Source organism: Harmonia axyridis, chromosome X (genome assembly GCF_914767665.1).
Source record: "Harmonia axyridis chromosome X, icHarAxyr1.1, whole genome shotgun sequence".
In the NCBI taxonomy this organism is placed as follows: domain Eukaryota; kingdom Metazoa; phylum Arthropoda; class Insecta; order Coleoptera; family Coccinellidae; genus Harmonia; species Harmonia axyridis.
The window spans coordinates 29,240,667-29,248,166 of record NC_059508.1 but is presented as its reverse complement, the minus strand read 5'-3'; the positions used below and the strand labels follow the sequence as shown (position 1 = coordinate 29,248,166).

The 7,500-nt window shown below is 42.1% G+C and overlaps 1 non-coding gene across 1 annotated transcript in view; it reads left to right on the top strand.

Moving 5' to 3' along the window:
- Positions 1-7,202: 7,202 nt before the first annotated feature.
- The window catches only part of LOC123687261, a 1,906-nt gene continuing 1,608 nt past the window's right edge, over positions 7,203-7,500 (top strand). The window contains exon 1 of the ribosomal RNA XR_006748995.1: positions 7,203-7,500. This exon is cut by the window's right edge and continues 1,608 nt beyond it. This is a non-coding gene — a ribosomal RNA (small subunit ribosomal RNA).

The following is a 7,500-nucleotide window of genomic DNA, read 5'->3' as shown; positions in this document are numbered from 1 at the left end:
ATACGAATAACTCACAAGGGTAAATGTCATCAAATGCATCAGACTATGTGATGAGTAAAATGAAAGATGCACACGATAATTTTAGCTTAAACCATGCCGAAAAGTCGACTTCACGTCGTGCATCGGTACAAAGTTATTCAAGGGGCAAAATAAATTCACGAGAGTAGGTCCGATTACCGCTGGATCAGACGACGATTGTAACTTGTTGGATACGAATGTATCCGATGTATGTACGTCGTCCCTCTCTGATCTGTAGTAAGTGGGCCTACCCAAGATGCACACGATAATTTTAGCTTAAACCATGCCGAAAAGTCGACTTCACGTCGTGCATCGGTACAAAATTATTCAAGGGGCAAAATAAATTCACGAGAGTAGGTCCGATTACCGCTGGATCAGACGACGATCGTAACTTGTTGGATACAAATGTATCCGATGTATGTACGTCGTCCCTCTCTGATCTACGGTACGTGGACCGACCCAAGATGCACACGATAATTTTAGCTGACTTCATGCCGAAAAGTCGGTTCACGTCATGCATCGGTATCTTAAATCGCGCCGTAAAGTCGTTCACGTCATGCATCGGTATCTTAAATCGCGCCGAAAAGTCGGCTCACGTCATGCATCGGCGTCTTTTTTTTGTGCCACCGATGCATGACGTGAACGACTTTTCGGCTCGATTTAAGATACCGATGCATGACGTGAACGACTTTACGGCGCGATTTAAGATACCGATGCATGACGTGAACGACTTTTCGGCGCGATTTAAGATACCGATGCATGACGTGAACGACTTTACGGCGCGATTTAAAGCTATACCGATGCATGACGTAAACAAGATCACACCGATGCAGCACGTTAACATTAAAGCCCGCCTAATCCGATCGATGGAGGCCGTCTCGAGTGTCCAACTTGCTCACAAGAGCCGAGAAACAAACCGATGCATCACGTAGACAAGATCGTACCGAATGTTAACACAATCCAAAAGGAAATAATCTTAGATGAATATCGATTCTGATTATTGATTTTTCTTTCGCGATATTGATAGAAGACATCTGAATGAATTTCGAATTAATTCCGAAATCAAAAAAATATTTTCAATAAATTTTTTTTCTAGAGTACCTCGGTCTTTTCTATTTTTTTTCCAAGTTTCGTACGTCAATCAACATACATCCCAGAAAAAATCATCTCTCTAACTATCCTGGTTCAAAAGTTGTATCGGAACTTTTCACGTCGAAAAAGAACATAGGCGAAAAAGGACGTGAACATTATTCCTTATAAAAATCAAACCCGACCATGGATTTTGATTCTGATTGTTGATTATCGCTATTAGAACACATTAGGAGGCAACCAAATCAAATTTGAGAAAATTCCACAATCAGAAAATTTTTTTCGAAAAAAAAAAAAAAATTCGAGAACACCTCGGTCATGGCAAGTTATTTCCCACAATCCATTCCCCAATCAACGTACATCCCAGAAAAAATCATCTCTCTAACTATCCTAGTTCAAAAGTTGTATCGGAACATTTTCACGTCGAAAATATATCTCTAAGTCCAGACCGATGCACCACGTAATCTCGGGCAGACCGATGCACAACGTAAATGACGATCGGGACCGGGGCGATCGGTCGTATCTGACACCGCCGGCTCGGTTCTAACATCGTCAATGAGTCGGGGTTGTAAAAAAGGACGTGAACATTTTTCCTTATAAAAATCAAACCCGACCATGGATTTTGATTCTGATTGTTGATTATCGCTACTAGAACATATAAGGAGGCAACCAAATCAAATTTGAGAAAATTCCACGATCAGAAAATTTTTTTCGAAAAAAAAAAAAAATCGTAATCACCTCGGTCATGGCGAGTTATTTTCCGTATTTCATTCCACAATCAACGTACAACATAGAAGAAATCATCTCTCTAACTATCCTGGTTCAAAAGTTGTATCGGAACATTTCACGTCGTAATATCTCGCCAAGTCCAGACCTCGGCGATAGGTAGTATCTGACACCGTCCGCTCGGGACTGACATCGACTTGGACTCGGGCTGATGATGGGGAGGCGTTTAAGGACGTGAACATTTTTCCTTATAAAAATTAAAGTCGACAATGAATATTGATTCTGATTACTGATTTACGCTTTAAAAACACATTAGAAGGCAACCAAATCGAATTTGAGGAAATTCCACGATCAGAAAATTTTTTTCGAAAAAAAAAAAAATCCGAAAAATATTTTTCGATTCCGATTACTGATTTACTCTTTTAGAACACATTAGGAGGCAACCAAATCAAATTTGAGAAAATTCCACAATCAGAAAATTTTTTTCGAAAAAAAAAAAAAAATTCGAGAACACCTCGGTCATGGCAAGTTATTTCCCACAATCCATTCCCCAATCAACGTACATCCCAGAAAAAATCATCTCTCTAACTATCCTAGTTCAAAAGTTGTATCGGAACATTTTCACGTCGAAAATATATCTCTAAGTCCAGACCGATGCACCACGTAATCTCGGGCAGACCGATGCACAACGTAAATGACGATCGGGACCGGGGCGATCGGTCGTATCTGACACCGCCGGCTCGGTTCTAACATCGTCAATGAGTCGGGGTTGTAAAAAAGGACGTGAACATTTTTCCTTATAAAAATCAAACCCGACCATGGATTTTGATTCTGATTGTTGATTATCGCTACTAGAACATATAAGGAGGCAACCAAATCAAATTTGAGAAAATTCCACGATCAGAAAATTTTTTTCGAAAAAAAAAAAAAATCGTAATCACCTCGGTCATGGCGAGTTATTTTCCGTATTTCATTCCACAATCAACGTACAACACAGAAGAAATCATCTCTCTAACTATCCTGGTTCAAAAGTTGTATCGGAACATTTCACGTCGTAATATCTCGCCAAGTCCAGACCTCGGCGATAGGTAGTATCTGACACCGTCCGCTCGGGACTGACATCGACTTGGACTCGGGCTGATGATGGGGAGGCGTTTAAGGACGTGAACATTTTTCCTTATAAAAATTAAAGTCGACAATGAATATTGATTCTGATTACTGATTTACGCTTTAAAAACACATTAGAAGGCAACCAAATCGAATTTGAGGAAATTCCACGATCAGAAAATTTTTTTCGAAAAAAAAAAAAATCCGAAAAATATTTTTCGATTCCGATTACTGATTTACTCTTTTAGAACACATTAGGAGGCAACCAAATCAAATTTGAGAAAATTCCACAATCAGAAAATTTTTTTCGAAAAAAAAAAAAATTCGAGGACACCTCGGTCATGGCAAGTTATTTCCCACAATCCATTCCCCGATCCACGTACATCCCAGAAAAAATCATCTCTCTAACTATCCTGGTTCAAAAGTTGTATCGGAACATTTTCACGTCGAAAATATATCTCTAAGTCCAAACCGATGCACCACGTAAACTAGGGCAGACCGATGCACCACGTAATATCGGGCAGACCGATGCAGAACGTAAACTCGATCATACCGATGCTTCACGTAATCTCGATCTTACCGATGCACCACGTAAACAAGGGCAGACCGATGCAGAACGTAAAGTAGATCTTACCGATGCACCACGTAATCTCGATCTTACCGATGCACCACGTAATCTCCATCTTACCGATGCACCACGTGAACTGGATCTTACCGATGCACCACGTAAACTGGATCTTACCGATGCAGAACGTGAATTGGATCTTACCGATGCACCACGTAATCTCGATCTTACCGATGCACCACGTAATCTCCATCTTACCGATGCACCACGTGAACTGGATCTTACCGATGCAGAACGTGAATTGGATCTTACCGATGCAGAACGTGAATTGGATCTTACCGATGCACCACGTAAACTCGATCATACCGATGCACCACGTAATCTCGGGCAGACCGATGCACAACGTAAATGACGATCGGGACCGGGGCGATCGGTCGTATCTGACACCGCCGGCTCGGTTCTAACATCGTCAATGAGTCGGGGTTGTAAAAAAGGACGTGAACATTTTTCCTTATAAAAATCAAACCCGACCATGGATTTTGATTCTGATTGTTGATTATCGCTACTAGAACATATAAGGAGGCAACCAAATCAAATTTGAGAAAATTCCACGATCAGAAAATTTTTTTCGAAAAAAAAAAAAAATCGTAATCACCTCGGTCATGGCGAGTTATTTTCCGTATTTCATTCCACAATCAACGTACAACATAGAAGAAATCATCTCTCTAACTATCCTGGTTCAAAAGTTGTATCGGAACATTTCACGTCGAAATACCTCGCCAAGTCCAGACCGGGGCGATAGGTAGTATCTGACACCGTCCGCTCGGGACTGACATCGACTTGGACTCGGGCTAATGATGGGGAGGCGTTTAAGGACGTGAACATTTTTCCTTATAAAAATTAAAGTCGACAATGAATATTGATTCTGATTACTGATTTACGCTTTAAAAACACATTAGAAGGCAACCAAATCAAATTTGAGGAAATTCCAAAATCAGAAAATTTTTTTTCAAAAAAAAAAAAATCCGAAAAATATTTTTCGATTCTGATTACTGATTTACTCTTTTAGAACACATTAGAAGGCAACGAAATCAAATTTGAGTGAAATCCAAAATCAGAAAATATTTTTCGAAAAAAAAAAAAAATTCGAGAACACCTCGGTCATGGCAAGTTATTTTCCACAATCCATTCCCCAATCAACGTACATCCCAGAAAAAATCATCTCTCTAACTATCCTGGTTCAAAAGTTGTATCGGAACATTTTCACGTCGAAAATATATCTCAGAGTCCAGACCGATGCAGAACGTAAACTCGATCATACCGATGCTTCACGTAATCTCGATCTTACCGATGCACAACGTAAACTAGATCACACCGATGCAGAACGTAAACTCGATCATACCGATGCACCACGTAAACTCAGGCAGACCGATGCAGAACGTGAACTCGATCTTACCGATGCACCACGTAATCTCGATCTTACCGATGCACCACGTAAACTCGGGCAGACCGATGCAGAACGTGAACTCGATCTTACCGATGCACCACGTAAACTAGGGCTGACCGATGCATCACGTAAACGACGATCGAGAGGCGCGAAAGGACGTGAACGTTTTTCATTATAAAAATTGAAATAAATGATAAATAATGATTCTGATTGTTGGTTATCATTTTTAATAAGCATTAGGAGGCAACCAAATGAAATTTGAGGAAATTCCGATAATAGAAAATTTTTTCGAAAAAAAAAAAAAATTCATGAAATCCTCGGTCATCGCAAAATATTTACCATATTCTGTTCGATAATCAACGTATATTTAAGAAGGAATCATATCTGTATCTATCTTGGTTCAAATTTTGTATCGGAACATTTTGACCAAAGTCCGAGCTTCGGCCGAAACAGACACCGCTGACCTGGCCTATCGATCGACCGAGAGTCGGGGATAGAGCGTAAGTGTTGTCTGGAGGGGAACCCTGTGCTCTCCTGACATATATAGGGAAGGTGGTCGCGTTGGGCGATGCAGAACGTTTGGATCGGGAATTATATTTTTGGTTCAGCTATTGGAATATGGTTTATTGTTGGTATATATTGGCGAAATAACGTTCTTACTGACTGGGGATATTCATAAAAATGAGTCCGGAGATTTTCAGATCGAAGTCCGAGTGATCCGACTTGGAAGGCGTGTTGGGTGGGTCGAGATGGCTTAGATAGATCAGACGAGGCGGGCTAAGTGTTGACGTCATGCATCGGTCCATTTTCAGATTGAGTCCGAGTAATCCGACTTTGAAAGAGTGTTGGGTGCGTCGAGACTGTTTAGATAGATCGGACGAGGCGGACTAGGTGTTAACGACATGCATCGGTATATTTTCTGATCGGAGTCCGAAGAAATCGGCCCTAGTAGGCGCAGCGGACGGTCGAGACGGCCTCGGTGGGTCGGATCGATCGGGAAAAGTTTGCTAAATCGTGTCTGGAGGGGAACCTTGGGTTCTCCTGACATATATAGGGGATAAGGTTTGGGTGAACGATTCTTCACGTAAAAGTTGAGTAATTTATTTTTCGATAAGCTTTTGGATATTGATGAGAAGTATATGTATATCTTCGATTAAAAGAATTCTTACCGTCTCCATGTATATTATATTAGATATATAAGAAATAGTTAACGTGATGCATCGGCCGATTTCCGGATCGGAGTTCGAGAGATGCGACTTTCGATGCGCGATGGGTGGTTCGAGACGGCCTCGATCGATCGGACGAGGCGGACTAGGTGTTAACGACATGCATCGGCGGATTTTCTGATCGGAGTCCGAAGAAATCAGCTCTAGTAGGCGCGGCGAACGGTCGAAACGGCCTCGATCGATCGGACGAGGCGGACTAGGTGTTAACGACATGCATCGGCGGATTTTCTGATCGGAGTCCGAAGAAATCAGCTCTAGTAGGCGCGGCGAACGGTCGAAACGGCCTCGGTGGGTCGGATCGATCGGGAAAAGTTTGCTAAATCGTGTCTGGAGGGGAATCCGGGGTTCTCCTGACATATATAGAAGGGGTGGAGAATGGGTCCTGTCCTAGACTGTTTGGAGTTCTTTTTAGGATGATATTCAGTTGGTAAGTGGTAGACCCGAATCCGACCTCGGCGTTTGGGTACTGGCAAGGTGTGTTGGTTTCGGCTTTCGCATCTTGGGTCGCTTTCGTCAACCTCATGCAGCGAGGTCGCGGTCCGCTTCGTCTCTTTGTAGTCGAATGGCCTTTAAGCGACCAACCTTAAAATCGTGATCCTCTGCCCGTTGCGGGTTATGTTCACAAAAAATTTGCAACCACTCAATTCGTTCCGAGCGACAAATATTGTTGAATCTCGAATCACCGTGTCGTTATATTCACATGTATAGCGAAGGGTCGAGATGGAATGTGTATAAGAAATTAGTTGATAGCCGGGGGTTCGTATTATATATGGACGCCTTGGCGAGGGATTGTTTCTAGAAACTTTCTCATTTTTGATCGGTGTTTTGTCCGAGATGATGATGATGTATATATAGCTTGAGTCTCATGCTGACTGGGGGCTGTTACGTCGTTTCGTCGAGGACTTGCACTTACTGATGTGCGGCGCTAGTCGAAGTCAATCGACATGGCTAGTGCCACATGACGAGAGGCGAACGGGTTTGGCCATACCGGCAATCTCGTGGACCGATCGTATAAGCACGCAGTTCCCTGGTTGATCCTGCCAGTAGTCATATGCTTGTCTCAAAGATTAAGCCATGCATGTCTCAGTACAAGCCAAATTAAGGTGAAACCGCGAAAGGCTCATTAAATCAGTTATGGTTCCTTAGATCGTACCCACATTTACTTGGATAACTGTGGTAATTCTAGAGCTAATACATGCAAATAGAGCTCCGACCGGGAACGGAAGGAGCGCTTTTATTAGATCAAAACCAATAGGTGGCGGGTTCGCTCGTCATCGTACAATTTGGTGACTCTGAATAACTTTAAGCTGATCGCATGGTCT